The 21,100-nt window shown below is 38.0% G+C and overlaps 1 long non-coding RNA gene across 5 annotated transcripts in view; it reads left to right on the top strand.

The window, feature by feature from the left end:
* The window catches only part of LOC134415486 (uncharacterized), a 184,527-nt gene that overhangs the window by 14,967 nt on the left and 148,460 nt on the right, over positions 1-21,100 (top strand). The gene's annotated exons all lie outside the window — the stretch shown is intronic.

Raw genomic sequence — 21,100 nt, 5'->3', positions numbered from 1 at the left:
TGTGCTTCTGCCATGAAAGAATGGATTAGATGATCCTTGAGACACCTTTCCCACCTGATATTCTATGATTCTGTTATTCTCTTAGCTGGTTTTGTTTGGACCAATAGTGAATAAAGTATAATTTCACCAAAGGTAATTGTTCGGTCAGGCTCTCTAGCCATTTCTTAAACTCAATATTTTTCTTGTGTGAAATTTTTTTTCTTAGTGGAAAATATCCAGGAGGTGATATTATAAAGAAAAGCAAGTAAACTTTAACATGATAAAAATAGGGAGTAATTTACACAAAAGGAGACTACTGGAGGTAAGGTGCTGAGGCAGGTTGATGTCCTCTGCCCATGATTTCAGCTCCAATCTTTAGAGATTACTTGTATTTACCAAAGTTTTTTCTACCTGTTTCTTAATTTGCTACTTCACAAGTGCTTCTTATAGCCAAAAGTCTATTTTTCCTTTTTAATTTTTTTAAATGCGTTTACATGTGTGTATGTTGTGAGATTATGTGTGTTTATACACTGAAACTTTCTGATAGAGTGAAAAGAATTTTGGATGGAATAAAGAGCTACTTCCACATAAAAATATCTTCATTTATTCCTAAATCCTTCTTAGCAGCAATACTTTTCTAGTGTGTCAACAGGTGCCCCTCTGCTGAAATGTTAATTACAAATTTATTCCATGAAAAGAAAAACCTCAGACTAAGAAAATTATGATGAATTTGAATATGTTCAAGACTCCATCATGAATAAAGCAGCCTTGTGAATAAGATTTTCTCCATGAGTGACATGCTGGAATACTTGGTTTTAATTCGCTTGAGTTAAAATACAATTAAGGCAGTGCACACTGTTATGATCTCTCTCCCTTTTATGAACTTAAACTTTGACTGAATTAATTTTTCTGATTTTTAAATAAACACATTTATAGAGAGATATATCTACCACTGGATTAAAAAATTTCTGAAATCCACTGTATTGCAGTGAGGTCTGAATGAGTGTACTTGCCATAATCCTGCAAGATCCTGCAGGGGAGGGAACCTCTTGAAGGCTGCCATATAATTTCAGAGGCCGTGATCCTTACTGACAGTTCAGCTTAGACAATTTGAACAATTTAGACATTATCTAGAAAGTGGACTGCACTATTCATACTGAATGTCTCTGTGCTTCTTACATTTGTAAGTTAAAAAGTCATGTACAACACCTTATTCTTGGTATTCTCATTCCTTCATATGGAGTTTGGAATCCTTAGAAGGGACTAAATCTTGGAATCCTGGAAATACAGGACTGGAAATGATTTCTTGTTCTTCAAATTCAAGCTCCTGACATTATGTACACAGTGTCATATATTTACTTTTATAAGTGTTTCAAATAGTGTATTGATAGTAGCTACATGTTTTATCCCTAGCACTTCACCTGGAAGATGATTTCAGAATATCCTCTCTTTTGTCTCTTACTGCACTGCATTTCAGGTTATGGCCATTTATTACTGTATAAAACACTCTCCTTGTGTATAAATAGCTCCTTTATCTCCCATATTTGTGCACTGGTTTACATGCAGGCACCCATCACATCCCTTTGTTTTGCAAGGTGAATTCTTCTCTTGTCTGATTAGTCGCTGGTGCCACTCAATGGATAATGAGTGATCCTTCTCTATGCCCATTCCATTTCATATTTTCCTTGAAAATAAATGACCAGAACTGTACACACTATTACAAATTAAGTCTAATTGAAGTTAAGTATAGTAGAATTTATTCTTTTCTATCCAAGCTGGAAGCACATTCACTGATGTATTGTAGGATGGCATTGAGTTTTTCCATGCCTGCCACCCCTCAATAGCTTACAGTCATCCTGTGATCAGCTTGTACACCTGTGTCCCTCTCTTCCGAGTCACTTTAACTGGCAAGTTCCTAGTAAATAACAGAAATTCCTATTCATTGTCCCTGATGACCTTACTTTTTTTATTTTAAATTTAATTTAACTTAATTATGCTCACTCGTCTCAGGGCCATGCCATTCTTTCTGTGAAATACTGTAATCCTCCTCAGTATTGACAGTGCCTTTTAGCTTTTCATCTAAAGGATACTTTTTGTTTTTTAATCCATGTTTTTTTACACAAAGAATCAACAAAATTGATCCAAGGCCAAGCATTTGTTACCTCCTTTTTATTTTTTTCACTTTCAATACTTTAGATACTTCTCTAGCAGCCAATTCTTTGCTCACCTCACTGTTAGAGTATTAATTCCCATCTTCCTAACCATAGAATCATAGAGTATCCTGAGTTGAAAGGGCCCCATAGGGATCATCAAAGTTCAATTCCTGGACATTAATGACTCCATCATTAACGCTTCTTCATATGTAATTTTATTTACTATATTTATCACATTTACATATGACATCAGTATTTTACTGAACTCTTAATGGATTAGAACTAATGTCTCTTCCTTGTTTGGCTGACTTAGCCAAAGCAGCAAGGGTGAACTAGCCTAGCTGGATCTTTGTTGAACACAGGTTACACATTATTTTACTTTTTTACAGCTTTAATTATAGTAGCCTTGAAAATGAGTATTGCATGATTTCACGCCTTTGAGATGGTTGGATGCCATTTTCTCTAAACTTTGTCATCCTAAATGCCATGTTGAATATTCAATAAATGTTTTATTACACTACTTAAGCATCATATGTCAGTGCTCTCAGACCTTTTGTGGGTTCAAAGTAATTCAGCACACAAAGACCCAGTTTCTTCAGCACTTTCTTTGAAATACAAAAGTAAAAACAAGGCCTTGAAAAGAAATATTTAGACTGAAATAATTCTTGAAGTAAAGGACTAACTTAAAACTTTGAAAAATGTTTTTTTAATGCTACAACAGCAGCAGGCAATTTTTCAGAGCATGGTAATGAGGACTGTACCTAAATGTTTATTCTTTGGAAGCAATCTGTGTATGCTTTTTGAGATGAGATGAGCATCGTTCATTACCAAACATTGAACAGGATTAGACCAACAGTGAAAAAAGTACAATTTTACAAAAAGGTAATTGTTCTGTCAGGCTCCTTAACCATTTATTAAACCCAATGTTTTTCTTGCATGGAAATTGTTTTCGTAGTGGAAAATGTCCATAAAGGTGATATTATAAAGGAAAGCAGTGAACTTCAGCATGATAAAACTAGCTTAAAATTCTGTCTTTAATATGTTTAATTTCAGACAGCTTTCCAAATTAAAGGAGTGTTATTTTTCCCTACTGTCCTGGAATATACAGTGTCTCTTTGACAGTGGTACAGCTGAAATTCATTGTTATTTCCTCTCCTTTTTAATTTGCAAATGCAATTTTAAAACCTCTGAAAAATGATACAGCAAATTTCAATACCTGACAAAACAACAGGATTTTCAATGGCAAATACTTTGCAATAAATCAGACTGAATAGACAGAGGAAAACAATACTGTCATCGGCATTAACTCATCTTTCTCTTTTCCCTTTCTTTTATTTAATTTTTTTACTTTTTCAAAATGTCCTCAATTACAATATAAACTGAATAAATATGTAAAAGGTTGGTTCAGAAGCTGGGTTATCAATTTATTACAGAAAGAAATAATAAAAGCTAATAGATGACAGGTATATGACCTTCACATCGGATTAGTGACCAGTGTAGTATATTAGCAAAATATTGTCCATTTTACTCAGCAACACAATAGGATATTTTTCTTATTATAATAAAAGAAAAAAAAAAGTAATACAAATATTCATTCTAGCCTGCCTTATCAGGGATTTCCATGTTGTATTTCTAGCCTGGTCTCCTGCTTAGTGGTCTGGTTTACATAATGGTCTAAGTGTAAAATGAACTGACTTTTGAAATGAGAAGGACTAAGGTAATGAAGGAGAAGTAGGGAAGGTAAACAAAATAGACAAAAGGGAAATGGGGAAAATTAGAGAAAGGGAGCAGAAAGTGAGACAGGCTATGTCCAAGTAGGAAAGTAAATAGGAACACATTAAAAAATAAGAAACATAGAAGGAGAATTATTAATGGCAAGAGGTATGCTTATCAGTTCTTATGCCAATATTTGAAGTTAAGATCCAATATTCAGTTCTGGCTGAACAGATTTCAGCTCAGGGATTGGTGTATGCGCATTAAGATGGCCTTTCCTCATAGTTTCAGCAACTTGCTTCTTGGAAAAATCTTTACGGATAGAAGTTGAAGCTGGTGCATCATTTAATATTGGAATTCAGATTCAAGTGCTGGCAAGTCAGATTTGCTAACATAAAGTTTGTTTAGGACTTAATGGAAACCATGGCATGTTTTGCTTATGCTTTTGGCTGTTTGAATAGGACAGCATTTATACATTGATAACACATTTATATTAATGCAGGCTGACTACATCAGTGATTATTTGGAATTACTCTATTCTCACTGAATAGTACTTTCAACAGTTTAGTGGCCTTCTAAAACTAACCAAATACTTATAGGAGTTGGCACTTATTTTTCTGAGAGTGTAATTGGATCAATTGTTTGTAGTCTACATCTGCTAACTAAAAGAAAGAAACAAAACCTCTGTATATATTTTACTTATATTTAGATGGAATTAAAACTGATTAATTTATCTTCTGTGTTAAGTCCTCATCCCTCTGGTGGTCATGGATGTGGAGTCAATAGATATTAGCTCTTCCTTTTCCTGAGGATCAGATCTTTGAGTCACAGCGCTATCTTACATGGATGTGTATGAAACATGGCCAAATGGGATAATAAAAGGGCCACCATCAGTATACTAATCTGTCAATCTACAAAAATCAAAAGCCTTCTTATGCATGTGCATGAGTTTAGCAAGAGAAATGTAGACATCATATATGGAGCCTTTGGCTAGTGTGTTCTTCCAGAATTTCTGTAATATGCAAGACAGAGATTGATTAGTTTATAAATGTACTTATGATGTGGAAGAACGTTATTGCTAGCTAATGAAAAAGGAAAAAACCCCATTTGTTTGAAATGTTAAAACTCATCTGTTTGCTTATTTTCACAATTTTTCCTCCCTGTCTTGCTTACAAGTTGTCTCACTTTTACAAATGCCAAACACAAGTGGTGGGCCCAACACCTGTGTTACCAACATCTCATCTAAACTCACTGAGGTTTTCTAATTGTTTGACAGAAAAAAAATCCTTACAGAAGTGCTGGAAAAGGATCTTCATTAATAAGGCACAATGGCATTTTGCTGTCTGTGACAACTGCAGAAGAAGCCACTACACAGAACCTTTTAGGCAATTATTTGTGTTAAGCTGTTCAGGACTTGGAGCCAGCAATTCTTCTGTTGGTTCAGGAAAATCAGTACTTCATTCCTCCTGTTCAAAAGCATTCTGTTCAATATCAGATAGTATGTGTATAGCCTTTTTATACAATTCCAGCCCAGTACCAGGACATCTGCTCTTTAATCGGCCCTAATGGGTGTTTATTTATTTTGTTCCAGTGATGGTGAGTTGAGAGCTGCCTTCTGTAATCTGTTAGTGTGTGTAACAATTCTTTCAGTTTGAGAGTTCTTCCTAATAACTTATGAACTTGCAGCTATTCAAGTCAATTAATTCTTGTCCTGTTTCTAGTGGACATAGAAATCATCTGATTAATTTCTTTTTTGAACCATCTGTTTACACAGTTTAAAACTTAACATGTCTACCTTCAGCAGTCTCTACTTTGTATTAATTAAGTAAAATAATTTATGACTGGCTTCAATAATTTTGCTTTCCAGATTTTTCTTTTTATTCTTCTCTCCCTTAGACCTCTGTGAAACTGAGCACAGGATCGAAGCCTTTGTCTATGGCAATTGAATATAATGAAAGCAGCACATAATTCATCTTATGTATGACATATCAGTTTATCTGCCTCAATGCGACTGCTTTCTTTCAGCAGGATATGTTGAGAACCCAAGTGAGGTTGGAATGTCTTACTTCCAAAAGCAAAGCTGTGCAAGGACATTAATGGCATTATCACAGTGCTCTGCATGCACTAATTAACCCTGCACTAGCACAGCAAAACTGCTGCTCTTTATTTCACAGTTCGCATGAGTATCTCCACAGGACACTGCTTGAAATGGTACAGAAGCAGTCGTTTGGAAGGCACTGTGCACACTTCAGGAGGGATGGGTAGGCAAGAAGTATCCCAAAAAGTGTAGCTACTTCCCAAAAAGTGTAGCTACTTATTTTTGTAACTTGAAGTATAAATAAAACTTTATGTATTTAGAATAATGAATAGTCACTCATTACTCATTAAACGCACTGTCCTCCCCTACCACTTTCTTAATGAATGCGTTGCCAGAGGGTAGATTACATAGCAGTTTGAAAAATCCCTATTTGCCTAATGAGTTTCACTTATTTCACAGTAGTCCTGAAATTGGGCTGATACTGGTTTTAGTCATGGTATTTGTTGCTTATCCTGGCTAAAGTTTCAAAAGAATTTACATGCTTTTTGAGAGTCAATAAAAAATAGATACCTAAATCTTGTCAGAATACTTGAGAATTTTACTAAGATTATAATTTATTCAGGGGCCAGTTACACCAAGGTCATAGTTTCCATTTCTGTAAATGAAGTAGTTCCAATAAAAAAAAAAAAATCATCCCTGAACTTTATTCTATTGCTCATAGACCCAGTTTTAGAAATAACTTTTTCTCTTGAATAATGAACTCTGAAGTAGGGTTCACAAACTTGCTGATACTCCTCCACGAAAGTCCATTTGCATATTGAATATTTCTTTTGTTTCTATTTTTAAATACTGGGTTTCTGCAGAATATTTTGCTTTAATTTTGGCCAATTACCAGTTACTTATGTAGCAAAGGATGTCAATCTTCTGGATGTCCCTATTCTGCAGGAAAGCATCTCTGAGTCTAGGCAGAGCTTGGTGTTTCCTAATGAGGGAAAAGTTGTCCATTTGTGTATTCACACTCCTGCATTTCATCCTGCAGTATGAACAAACCTCATAACAGCAAAATGAACCAGGAACTCCCTGAAGTGTCTGTGATTTTCAATTTTTGGGATTAAAAAACAAATAAGAAAGAGAGGAAAATGGATATTTTAAAGGTAATTGTTGAATGCATGTCCTTTACAGTAACAGCATTTTTTTTCATGAGGTGTTTGACAAAGGATCTGCCAGTGCTTAGCAAAGGCTGCAAAAGTCATTTCAAGCTGCCTGAAGCAGCCTGTGCTTCTGGTGAGGTGAGAGCAGAGTTCAGAGTCATCTGTTACAAGAATGAGAAGATGCACATGGTTCAGGGGGAAAGCAGATGAAGAGGGTTTTCTTTCCACTCCAGTAACTCACAGCAGGTAGTACAGATTTATTTCCCCTTCTCATGTTACTTTCATTTTACTGGACTGTTCCAAGGCATTGCAGATACTACAAATAGGGATGTACTATCTAACTCTGGGAGTAGGAAAAAGACCAATGGTTGTTACTTCATTCAGACCAGTAATTTCCATTACAGTATTCACATCCAGTTAAAGGAAAGTGTAGAGACACTACATCGCTGCATAGCAAGTAATTTGAAGGTATTCTCTGGTGATTGTAAAGTTTGTTGGTAGACCTCAAGAAAACCTAAAAGGCTCCATTATAAATCCTTATGGTTGAATATATAAAACTTCTGCCAGGGATCTAAAACTTACCCATTACAATTTTTTCTTCCATTCTTTCAATTCCATCCCTGTTTCTTGTCCCAACATATAGGGAAAAGAGTACCTGGTCACACTTGTAAAATCCCTTCACTGCTCACTTTCAGGCACCCCCTTAAAACTAAGACTGGTCAAAAGATGAGTTCTCGCTTTTTGCTTCCACTTCCAGTCCCCTTTACCCTCTGTCATCTCTTACTCTGCCTCCACCATACTCTACTATCATTTTCTCTCTTACATCCTCTAGAAAGAGGGTTGGAGTGAGCTGAGAAAACAGAATGAAAGTCTAGAGAAATTATTTTGAAGTAAGGAAAGGAGAAAAAAAGGGGAAGAAACTTGAAAGTAGAGGAGCAAGAAGCACAGGAAGTTTGTGGTAAATGTTTGCTGCATCAGTTAGACAAAAATTTCTCAGGCTATGTACTATTGACAAACTCATTAACTTTTCGTTGGCTTTTATTCACTATTTTTGTGCTATGGTAACAAATATTTTCCTGCTCTTTGGCTGGATGCTCATGGTTTTTTAAGCATGGGTATAAAATAGAATAAACTTCAAACATCATCCTGTGCACTGGCAGGTTTTGAGTTGCCTCCTGCTTTAGCAGCTACAACAGTAAGAAAATCTATCTGAAGCTACTTCTGTTCCAGCAGGTGTGTGTGAGGCTGTTCCCTTACTGGATGGCCAGCTGCCTTGCTTTGGTAGAGTTTCTTCTTAGCCTCCAAAACAGGGTGGTGATATCCACCTTATCTGTTAGAAACGATTCCTGATCTCAGCATGCTGCCAGTTTGCATCTGAGAGTCTGCTAGAGCTTGGCTGGTTGTCCAGGAACCACAACATCCCAGGGACTGCTCTAGCAATTTAACAGTCTGAGAAACTCCAGGAGTACTCCATGCCACTCACTAATCAATTTACTAGTATAGATTTAGTTCGAGACTATTTTTTCTCTAGAGCAAATGAGAAACTCTTTGCCATGAGAGGTCTGGAATTTAAAACTCTACAGATGCCACATCATACCATACTTCTGTGTTAATTTTTACAAAAGTGAATGCTTTATGACTGTTTGTCTAGAACTTGGCTTTTTCCAGTTTTCACAAATAGTCATGAAACTTGGACATACCTGGAGTTCTCTGCTGGGCTATATTGGCTCCTTTTTCATTTCTCAGATGCCAGGATTCCCTGAAAATTAAAAAATTTGAGAAATTGTTGAACATTTGTATGTACAGTATGAACTGCCTGTAACTGGAGCATTTACACTTATTGATTCTATAGAGCTGGAACAATGATTTTGAGCAAAAAGCTGCTTAGAAGAGGTCTGGATGTGTGGGTGTGGGTACTGGATGTGATCAGGCTGAGTTAGGTTGCTCCAGTGTTTTAGATTATGCATGCTAACATGTAGGGAGATACAGTATGGGTAAATGAAGGTAGTATAGTAAGTAATCTTACCCCCTAAGGAGTTGCAGCTGAGCCAGTTGCTAAGGATTAGGAGCAGGCCTGATGTTAACAGGCCGCAGCTGCAGCCAGTCAGCAGAGTGTTATAAAAGAGTGGATTGGTTGGCTGAGGGAACTGGAGTCAGTGGCTGCTGTGAGGGCAAGGAAGAGTCAGTGCCTGGAGGAGCTGCCTACAAGAAACATCAAGGAGGTATGGAACTCTGGCAATGTGGAACCCTTGTAATGTAATAGAACATTTGCAATATAATGACAATGCTAACATGTCTAAACTGCTTCCCAAATCCCATTCAATGCATGAAATTTTACTGCAAAAGTCTCTACAAGGCATTTGCATTCTGTCTGGAGCAGTTACATTTCAAATAAAGCATTTTTGTCTCTACACCTGTTCACTAGATTTTTTGGTGATCCTAACAGCAACCCATAGAAAGAAAACCATCAGTTTGTAGCACTTGTTGGTGGTCATATTCAGACAAACTCACACAGATTTAAAACTTGGTTAAGAATGAGCCTAGTAAGTAGTAGAGAAAGAAAACCACCCTTGGGAGTATTGTGGATTTTGCTTCATCATTTGCAAAAATAGATACCTGGGAGTTATCTGTCTCCTACATAGACCTTATTTTGGGACAGTAGAACTCAAGCTTCGAAATGACAGGCAACGATAGGATTTTTTGTGGTGGGATGGATGGGGTTTGGAATATATAATTCTGTTCCATGTCAGTCTGTTCTGCAGTTAATAACAGAGTGGCCATCCTAATTTCTTGAACTTCAGGTTTTTACATTGTCTTACCTTGAAGATCTAGCTGGTAGCTGTGACACCTTTCCATATGCAGATACAATTTCATTATAAGTCATCTACCTATGGCTGGGTCAGCATTACAGTAGCCTCAGCTCTCATTACTGTGTGACAGCAGATGTGAGATGCTGACATTAGAAAGACAGAACTATTTTAATCAAAAATATTTTTTTCTGTTACCCTCCTTTCTCACTGCCAACTCTATTATTTCTACTCTGTTTTTTTTGTGCTTAAATTTCCCTTCTGTGAATTTTTAATCTTTCCTGTGTTACCTTGTTTTTCATTTGGCATAGGTATCCTCTGCTTATTTCTTTCACATTGTTTATATACATCTGGAGAAATTACAATACTGTAATTAATTAAAATAATTGCATTTTAAGTACATGAGAAACAAACCATATGATCCTTCTCACTCTTGCCAGAAGTATTGGAACAACTTGCAGTCACGCGTTAGCAACCAGCCTCCTGTAAAAATTCTGCACAGAAATATGTACAGTGGCCTTTTAGACATTATTTCCTGTGTGTCTGTGTAGTTTTGAGCAAATTTATATAAGGCTACACAGATAATTTGGTATGCATGACCTCTTTGCTGGCTTGTTTCTTCAACTCCACACACAATGCATTTCTCTGCTACAGAATTATTTTTATATTAGTTTTAGCCTCTTTTTGTTGAGGACTCCTGTCCAGCCATATGTCACACTATTGAGACTGCAGCAAGCTGGTGAGAGTGGATTCAGACTCAGATGTTTGTGGATGCCAAAGCATTTAAAAATATTTACAGATGCGTAGCCTAATTTGTATGAAGGCTGTGGAAAAAGAATGAAGGAGAGAAATTACTTATTTCTAGGACTCAGAAGAAAGCTGGTACAAAGAGTGTGAAAGCTGTTGGGTATCAGGAAAGCTCGGTGGGACTGAGACTTCAGTGCTGTGCCCACACAAAAAGAACAGAAACTGGAGGAAAAAACTTACTGGGATTTTTTTATGATCTTTCCTTTTTGGTTTTCTGTTTCTCCTTCCATTACCTGTTTCTCTCCCTTTACATCTTTCACTCCTTTTTACTCTCCTCAGCCCAAAACACCTCAGTAAGAATCCAGCTGATGTCAGCACATCACACTCTGCTCCCAGTTATGCTTTTACCTGCTCATACAAATGGAGAAGAATGTCTGATGCCTTAAAGTCTTAGAAGTTCACCTTTACATAGAGAAAACAAAAAAGAGAGTACTTAGTGACTCTTTTGGGATGACTAGCAGTATCCAGCTGCTGTTGGGCTCTGATGCTTCTGGAAGCAAGCTGTGTGCCAGGGTGAAACCTGAGACTTGATCTTGTAGCTCATAGAATTGTCTTATGCACAGTAATTAGTATTGATGGGGTACTTAACCCATGTCAATATAGGAACGGAAAAAGACAAAGGTTTATTCTAATTTATTGGTGACAACAGTTTATACTAATAGCAAAGAAAGCAGAAGGAGGAAGACTCTTAGAGATTGGATCATGACTGATGAAAAAAAACTACCTGAGGAGAGTGAAAGGCAACCTGGGTGACCAATAGCATTAAACACTATATCCTTGATTCTCAGGAATACGAGGAGGGAGAGTGATAAAGTTTCCAAGGAAGAAGTCTTCAACTGACTCTTCAGAATGGTCTGCTGGAAAACAAGTGTAATAAAAGGTCATCTAGAAATATTTTAATGAAATAATTATCCCATCACAGCATCACTGGAGGGTAGGGATAATGACTTAGAAAAACTATGAAATCTTCCAAAGCATGAACATTTAGCAGTCATCACGCACAAGAAAAATCTACTTTGTTATTGAGAGCAAATGGAAAAGCAATGTAAGTAGGGACAAAATCAGAAAGGTTAGTACACAGGCAGGAAAAAATAACTAATGAAGAAAATAGCCAAGAAAAAAACTTTATTTGTTGTAGATAAAATTATCATGTAAAATAATTCAGTGGGGAAAGTTTAACTTTCTACAGTAAAGCAACTATTACTTTGAGCGCTGTAAATGGGAATATTGTGTCCAAGCTGTAATCATCTCCTCAGGGCTGATAAGCTTCTGATAGGACGCCACTCTTCAGGTAAGATGTGGATCTATTAAAGAATATCCAGAAGAAAGAAATGGAAATTTTAAAATAAGCCTGCAAGCTTGGAAAAATGGGTTTGCCTTATCTTGAGAAGATTGATAGGGGCTAAAGAGATGATCTGAAAACAGCCTTCCCACACATGGATGGTAGCTGCAAAGGTGAAATTAAATAAACTTTTCTATGTGCCCAAAGTTGTTAGAATGAGAACTAATGATTGTAAATTGCAACAACAGTCCTTAGGAAAACATGTCTTATCTGCAAAGGAAAATATTATCCAGAAAGCTGGACTCTCTGTACCACAGGAAGATTTAGTATGATCCATTCCTATTTTCAGACTTGTGGTAACCAGGTTTTTCTTGAGAACTGAAGGACTGAGGAGTAAAGAGGCAGAAAATTGCAGGTGTTTGGGCAAAGCTACTCTCTAGTGTGACTTTCATAGTCATGGAAGTTCATTCACAGAAATGTTTGAATACATTGGGAACAGATGAATTTTGTACTAACTGCTGTAAAGATGTCAAAATAAAGAATCATTTCTGGTATTTAAAGGTATTGGTTAGTGCTCTGGCATTCTGGTACATAGTTATATCAATACCTGCAGTGTCTGTGCTTCTTCCTTTAGAATGAGGCTGTTCCACTGGATAGTTTATTTGTCTCAATGGCCATAATGACAGTGCTAAAGAAAGCACAATGAAAATTGTGACTTGCAGACCTGTTGGCTTAGTCTGGCTCATGTCCACGCTGAGAAAAATCTCATCAGAAAAAGAAGTGTGGCTATGCTCTATCTGTCTTAGGAATCATTCCTGGTCTGTGCTATTCCCCAGAGCATGGCCAGGAACTGGTTGTGAGAGTATTCAATTGTCATGGGCAAAACCATGGCCAAGTGTGGGATACCTGTCAAGTGCCACAGAAGGAGAGGGTTAGAACCACACTTGGACTCAAATTCTGAATGTCCCTTGATTACTTATATTAAAGTAGCCTTAAGAATTACTTGAGAAAGCAGTTTAAAGTGGTATGATTATCAGGTGTTGGGGGTTATCTGCTTCATTCAAATACTAAAATTTGAAGCTGTGAGTGCTACTTGAAATATACTCTCCCAAAAAATGCAGGGGAACAATCTGGGACATTGCACAGAGCAGGGCTAATCCTGACAGGCAGTAGAACATGATGACTCTGCTTTTTTTGGGAATAAAATGAGATTTTGCTGATTACTAAAATGCTTTTTCTTATAGACCAAGGAGCCAGAAGGTTGTATGACACATTCAGATGCAATTTTAAAATACAGTATATTTATAATGCTTCTCCTTCTAAAGGAACTGGTGAGGGAAGGAAGAGAACTATGTTTACTAAGTTACAAAAACTATAGAACTTAATTTTAAAGCCAGTCTTACAGTTTTCATTGCTTGACTCATGGTTTTAGAGAGCTTATGGTTGGAAACGCTTCAAGATTTGTGAAACCTTTTCAGCTAAATATTATTGTATCTTTAATTTATAAAGCCAAATCCTTACCCAACAAACACGCTTCCTGCTGAATCTAACAGAAGCTCCTGGCTGCAATCCCCTTGGGAATTTGGCTCTGCCTTCTGATAGAAAATATGGACTTTATCATGATTCAGGAATTTTAAAAAGCTATTACTTAGCAGTATGCTTGACTGGGACTGAACGACCTTACTTTGATGACACTGATCTCATGTAAAACACCTCACGTGCATATTTTGCTCTTACTGCCGCATCTAGGGAAATTAGGCAGAAATCTCTTTCCAAAAATAACAAGGGCTGTATGAAATGCATAGGCTGACTGAGCTCCTCCAGACCTTGGATTGCAGAATTGTGATAATGTACAGCTGTTCAGTGGAATTGGACCCTATTGCAGGGGCTGAATTATGCATCTGTGTGTATATTTATAGATATACATATATATACATGCTTTCTTACTATATATGTGTAATTTTATATATATAAACTATCTTAACATTAACCTCAAGAGGTCTTCACCCATTACACAGTGCACAGCAGACTGCAGGCCACTTGTCACTGGCATTTGGATGCTACTGTGATGGTACTGATACTGATTTTCATGGTTATTAATATTAGTAGAGTTACTAGTGGTCATATGAATTAATAGTTTTGGTAATCATGACACTCCAATATCTATGCCAACAACTCAGTCAGGACTCTTCAAGTAGTACTGAAATGTTAAAATAAATGTAACTTTTGGAAAAATGAAGGCCAACAGAAATCAAACTGGTGTTTGATAGGTATAGCAAAGTCACATTCTGAATTGAAATTCCCATTTTTACTGATAATATATTGCTCTAGAGATATGATTCATGTAGTGCCTCAAAAGTTTAATAGTGTCACTTCTGTAACTATAACCAGAGTTCACGTTTGAAAAGCAGAGTTGGCACTTTTACCACATACCTGCAAACATCATTAAACTTAATACAACCTCCACTAGATTTTTGTCCCCTACTAGACTGTGTTTCTATCTTCTGCTTCTAAAGGTACAGTATATAATCAGGTAGCTTGTTAAGGAGCTTAACAAGGTGAAAAATATCACCCCTCTTGTTTACAATGCCTTCACCATCCTGTAAAATAACAACACAATGCCTGTCCTCATCTGCTGCACTGATTAGATCTATTAGAGCTTAGCTGAGAAAAATTCTGCTAAAAAAATGCTGTTCTGAATTCATTTTTCTGCCCACAATTATTTTTTTTAATCAGAAGAGTTTGTGCTTCCACTGTGGGTCTTTCCTGCCTGTGTTTTCTAGTTAGCTGAGTATGATATATAATCACCTTCTCCAATTGGATTATGAGCTGCCTTGTTCATGATAATTTAATTAATTTATTCATCCTCCTTGCTCATTCTAATGATTTTTCACATGCTTCCTCTTCCGCACTGACAAACGATGCAATGATAAAAGAGCGTGGTGAGCCCTATTTAAACACATCTCCAGAACCCCGTGTCCTTTTTATCTTCAGATGCCCGATACAATTCTTGTGGTTGTGCAGCCCTGACACTAAGTAATGTTTTTGAAGCACATTCAGGCAAGTCTGACAACCACCATCTTATCTGACAAGAGTGGAGCAGACACCACTCAGCACTGTGTATACAGATAAATTAAACATGCCAGGGACTGTTCTCGGGTGCAGAGGCCAAATGGAAGAAATGCTGTTGAACTTGGTTTCCCTCTGAAACAGGGTTTGCATCTGGCCTATGCATCAGGAGGAGTTCCTCTTGTTTCTATCAGGCTCTGTTCTGGAGGATGTTTGCTGTCCTTAGCCAAAACCATCACCACTGATCTGCTCATTTTACTGCCTGGTCAGTTGAGTTTCCGTGTCTTGGGAGGCTCCCTGCCACTTTCAGGGTATTAGGTCAGACAGAACCTGAGGACACTTCTCTCTGAGAGCTACTCTAAACGTAGCCACAAACATTTCTTGTGACTCAAAACCATCCAGTTCAATGTTTTTTGCTAAAACTCCATAAGTATTCACAAATATCTGCCTCCATAACCAGAAGTTTTAATTAGGTTGTGGCACCCTTGGTTCGGCATTATTGAATGATTCTGTCAGCAGTGCTGAACCACGAAGTTGACTTGAAAATAACAGGAAGGCTTTTGTTTATGCTGAAACACGAACATCACTTTCCTGAGAATATTGTGCCTGAACCCTTTTGTGTTTGTTTATTTGTGTTAAAATCACCAAAATTGAGGCAGTGTATTATTAGATCAGCAGATGGGAGAGGAGCCCTGATAAGAACACATTTTTGTGACGTGTATTAGAGAACAGCAATAGCGACACAGGTTTAATGACAGTGCGATAAATAAGATGGAGAGGAAAGTTGAGCACATACCGGGTGTTCATGCATAATAGAGTAGGAATGCATTGTCTGCTGTACTTTTTGTATGCCAGTAAATTGCCTTTGGATAAAAATACCATGCTTATCTACTCTAGAGAAATACTGATGGAAAAGTAATGCCAGTGGAAGGATGTGTGCATGCAAAGAGCACCAGCTAGGCTTCTCCAAGTCTTTGCTGATCTTTCTGCTCATTACTATTAAAAGTAGCTGAGAAGCAAATGGTCACGTAATGAAGGAAAAAAGAAACCAGATTTCTTCTTCACAATTCCCATTGGCCTATGAGTGCAGTATTTCAGGGCTGGGACAAGTCGGGAAACACTGATTCCTTTTCCATAATTTAAAGCTACTCCCTAATGAGGAAAAACTGGGGGAGGAATGCAGCATTTATCTTTGCTAGGCTGCATCCATTTCTCCAGCACAAAGATGCAGGCTGGAGCAGCGAATCTGGTTCCATGTTTGACACAGAACTGGATGCAATCTCCCCAGTGTTCAGGATTGGTAGATGTTAAGGTGAAACACAGGTAACAGGTGATTGGGATTTGTGGACACTGTGTTTAACATACACATTGCTGTGGAGCTGAGAGTGGTTGTGGAATAATTTTCTATCAGCATTTATTAAAGAAATAAAGAAAGTTTCATTTGGATGAGGACCTTTACTTTTGTCTTCTATTCACCTCCACAGTGCGTTGCAGGAAGGAGTTTGCTGGGAATAGAATGCGGAAGAACTTGAAAATTTAAATGGAAGTAAAATACACTAGATAATATCTATCCACATTTCTTACATCACATGGCCCCTCATTTCTTCATAAACCCCATCTGGTTTTAGTGTGACATGGAAATTACACAAATTGCTCCATGAATAAATGTAAAAAATGACATAGGGTTAGTATTCATGAAACGGGTAAGAGTCCAGACAGTGTCCCAGTAGGACTGCTGGGTTCAAGAGTTGTCACGTAAAGCTTACTGAAAGGAGTTTGTTGGTACAGCTGGCCCACATTCCTAATCTTTGATTTAATATACACATATTTTTATAGGATTTTCATAGGTGCTTTTTCTTCTCTTCCATTTCCTTATCATCACAACTTTTATTTGTGGAACTTCTCAAGCCCATTTCCTTCAAAAGAAAAGCATTTTTAGGAGTAGATAAGTTCTTCTGGGTGCAGTACTGTCTATTGATCCTGATGGAGCTGTGAAGAAAATAACTGTTCTTTTAGGATGCTGGAGAGCTAGGGCAAAATACATCCTGCCTGACCATTGTTTGCTTGGAAAATCATAAATAATGCCACAGAATGGAAATAGCACTTTCTTGTCCCCATGGGCCCCTCTGAGAAATAAGTGCGCTGATGTCTTCAAATCATTCAGGTAGAGTATAAGTGTGCACAAGTAGTTTGTGTCTGAATGTTTGTCTACAAGTGGGGGAGGACCAGCAAGAGAAAGAGATGTTCTCAGGGAATGTCAGGGGCTCAGTTGGCGCTCAACTGTTTTGTTGTCGCTGTTGGACATTTTCTGTGGGACAACGCTTCAGCAAGTTGTCACTTTTTATTTCTTACTGTCCCCAGAGCCTTTCATTTACAAGGCAGCCTACCTTTCCCTCCCTCTCTGACTACCTCTGGTGCTTGTTCCACAGCATCTGAGTATCATCTGTATGCACTTAATGACCAGATGTTCTCTGTTGCACTTCTTCCAAAACTAGGCTGGAGAGTGCAAAAAAATAAAGGACTCAAACTAAATCATCCAGGGATTATACTAACAGAAAATGATGCTCTTGGTATGGAAACTATTAAAGAAAACTTGATTTTGTCTTTATATACTAGGGTTCATTAACTTTCTCTCTGGTAAGGCTAATGACCTGAACAGAAGCTGTGGTTCATTAGTGATCTTTCTCTCTCTGCCTGGCAGTTGAACAGAAAAAAGAAAGAGCTGGAAGGAGACATAGAGACTAAGTGAGGCAGAACAGCATCACGTGTTTTCAGGTCAGGAAGCAAATTATTTTTCTTTTCCTGTCCTTGTAATAGGAATGGTTTGATACTAACAGATTAAAATATCCTTTATGCTAGAGTTGGTTTAGTCACCTAAAGAGGAGTTAATTTACCCTCTCTTTAGCAATTTCTTGTTCTGGAGCTCCTGGGATCTGTTTCTATCTCTGGAGCCTGTAACATCTTAAGGTTTGTCCTGCCTTATGTGTGACAGCTCCAGGGGTCACTGGCAGCAGGGAGGAGCTGCAGGGAGGTCCAGGAATACCCTGGCCTGATCTGCTCTGCTGTCATGCAGCTCCTGCAGGACATACCTTGGCACTTTGCATTGGTGCAGGATAAGGAAAGGATGGGCAGTACTGCTGCCTGTGTATCCAGCTCAGGTGTGGTGCTGATGGAGACCAAAGTTCAGGAAGCAAGCCATTAAATGTGTTTCTGTTTTCCTGTATGGAAAAATTTCCATTTTTTCTGTGCTGCTTGTGAAAACCTCCTTTGTGGAGCTGTGATTGTCAAGGAAATCTGTTCCTCTTAAGCATGCTGTTCTTACAGCATGAGAAAAGGTCTTTAAATTCTATTGAATTGTTATTTCATTTGAAGGGGGGAGAGAGAAGTGGGATGAAGAAAAGAAACACTGCACCCACATTGCAATGTTATATAACTTACAAAATAATATGCTAAAATATTCAGCCACTCGTCTTTTCAAGGCTGTTTATTTTTCCTAAACACCATTGTTGTTATTTTTTAATGTCACAATACAATTGATTACCTCTCATCACGTGTCATGTTTGAATTCAACTTTCAGAGGAAAAGATGTGCGGTTTACTGTGACTTTAAAATGAGCATTATGAAATGTAGCATGTGAATTCTAGGCAAGTAGCCAGTGAATTACCTGTCACTGAAGGTAATTTTCTCTCTCCCTACTTTTTTTTATACAGTGCTACACTAAAATAGAAATATTAAATATTTTTAAGGGAAGTGTTTTTGTAATCAAATGAAAAGAAGTAGTATGTGAAATAACTAATATTTGCAGATAGTTATTGAAACAACAGATCTGCAAATGCAAACTGTGTGCTTTGATTTGGGTAGTTAATGCCTTCAGAAGGCTTGAGGTGAACAAAAGGATGAGTACAGGGACAAAGAGTCAGTGACAGACATTTTTTTTACTTGAAAAGGGTTCCTGAGTCATACATAATGCTATCATATACCCACCAAAATTAGACATGGAAAAGACATATCAGACAAAGCAGTCTGTTCCTTTTTTAGTGCAGAACTGTTCCCTGAGTGATATTGCTTTGTCCAATCTAGTTTCAAGTATTGGAAGCAGTAGATCATCCCCATGGGAGACTGACACAGTCTAGTAGTTCTCACTATTGAATTTTCTGTGATGTTCATTCTAATTTTCTCGTTGTTTAATTTCTTGCTGTTGTTCCTACTTATATCTATATTCTCAAGTCTTTGTTTATTTTCCTTTAATTAATTTTAACCCCACTCTGCTCATGCTCTTTCCCAAATATGCCAAGTAAAAGCTTTGGCATCATTTGTCCTACAGGCTCTTTTGGGATTCAGAATGCTTGTGAGGTTGCTCACAAAGGAAGCCTTGTGGTACCTAAGGATGAGGTGCTTTGCTCCAGATGTCTAGATGAGTTAGGTCCCTGGCACCCATCTGCACCTGAGGAGGGATCAGCCTTTGAAGGGCTAAGCTGAAGTACTGAGGAATGAGTTACCCCTTAGAGCTAACCAAAAGGAGAAACTGTCCCCTAAGAGATGCTTGAGTTTATTCAACCCATCTTGTCTCTGTTCACACCAAATGCTGTTATCTGCTGCTTATAATTTAGAGGCTATGCAGACCAGATGGAAAATAGAATTAACAATCCTGTCAAAAGTGCTTGAATTATTTGTCGGTTCCTATCGCCCATCTAGATAGTTGTGGGCTGCTCCTTCTTTAGGTCACAGATTGCAGGAATGGCTCAAAAAGTGATGTTCAATGCACTGGACTTGTAAAAGACAGCGTTAGTCTGGATGGCTGGACAAGGACCTTCCTGGAAACCAAAGACATGAGACACTGACCTTTCTGTAAGGGTCTCATGGTGGTGGATCAGAGAGCTGCAGGAAAATGTTTCCATGATAAATTTTTACAACTTGTCTTTAGTACTGTTGGAAAGGATCACTTAAATCCTGTGTTCTCACCTACATGCTCAAATCAGGGCCAGCTTAGAGCACTTTCCTCAAGGCTCTGTCCTTCTCAGTTTTGGCTGCCTGCAAAGATGAGGTTCTTGCAGCCTCTCTGGGGAGCCAGTTACAGTGTTTGACCATCTCACAGTAAAAGAATTAATGTATAATCAGAATTTTCTTTGCTGCAACCTGTGCCTTTGCATATCTTTGTTGTTGTTCATGTTCTTCTGTTTATTCAGGTCTCATAAAAATAAAGCCATTTATGGTATGACTTAAGGGGATTTTTATGCTCACTACATTGTTTTGTTAGGAGAGTGTTGTCTTAGTGCCATGGTTTAGCCCCTGCCAGCAAACAAATATCAGGCAGTCACTCCCCCACCAGTGGGATCAGGGAGAGAACTGAAAGGAAAAAAGCTGGAAAAACTCATGGATTGAGATAAAGACAGTTTAATAGGAAAAGCAAAGGCTGTGCAAGCAAGCAAAATAAAAAAAGGAATTAATTCCTTGCTTCATATAGACAAGCAGGTGTTCATTCATCCCCAGAAGAGCAGGGCCCCATCACATGTAATGGTGATGTGGGAAGACAAACATCATCACTACAAGTGTCACCCCATTCCTCCTTCTGCCTCCCACTTTATACTCTGAGCATGATGTCATGGTATGGAATGGCAAATGTCCCCTTGGCCAGCTGGGGACAGCTGTTCTGGCTGTGTCTCACCCACAGTCTCCTCACCAGCATGGCATTGCAAAAAAGTAGAAAAGGCCTTGTATCCGTGTATTACCTGCTCACAATGAGAAAAGAACATCTCTGTATTAACAGCCCTGTGTTCAGTGCAAATCCAAAACACAGCCATATACCAGTCACTGTGAAGAAATTTAACTCAATGCCAACCAAACTAGCACACACGTCAGTGACAATAGTGTCATAATCTTCCATGCAAGTGGAAATTTGGGAACCCTGGTGTTGAAGTTCTGAAGACCTTATCACTCTGTTTCCTCTCTGTCAAAGCTGTCAGAGTGCTCTTCAAGTGCTGACTTGGCACACCCACATACACCCTCCCACCCTCAACTTTGATTGCATTATATAGAAATGCTTCAGGCACTGGGGCTTCTCCTTGTGTATATTGAAAATAGCAGTACCGGTCTTGTTTGTC

This window comes from Melospiza melodia, chromosome 3 (assembly GCF_035770615.1).
Source record: "Melospiza melodia melodia isolate bMelMel2 chromosome 3, bMelMel2.pri, whole genome shotgun sequence".
Taxonomy (NCBI): domain Eukaryota; kingdom Metazoa; phylum Chordata; class Aves; order Passeriformes; family Passerellidae; genus Melospiza; species Melospiza melodia.
Note: the sequence above shows the minus strand (reverse complement) of the source record. Positions and strands in the feature narration are given on the sequence as shown.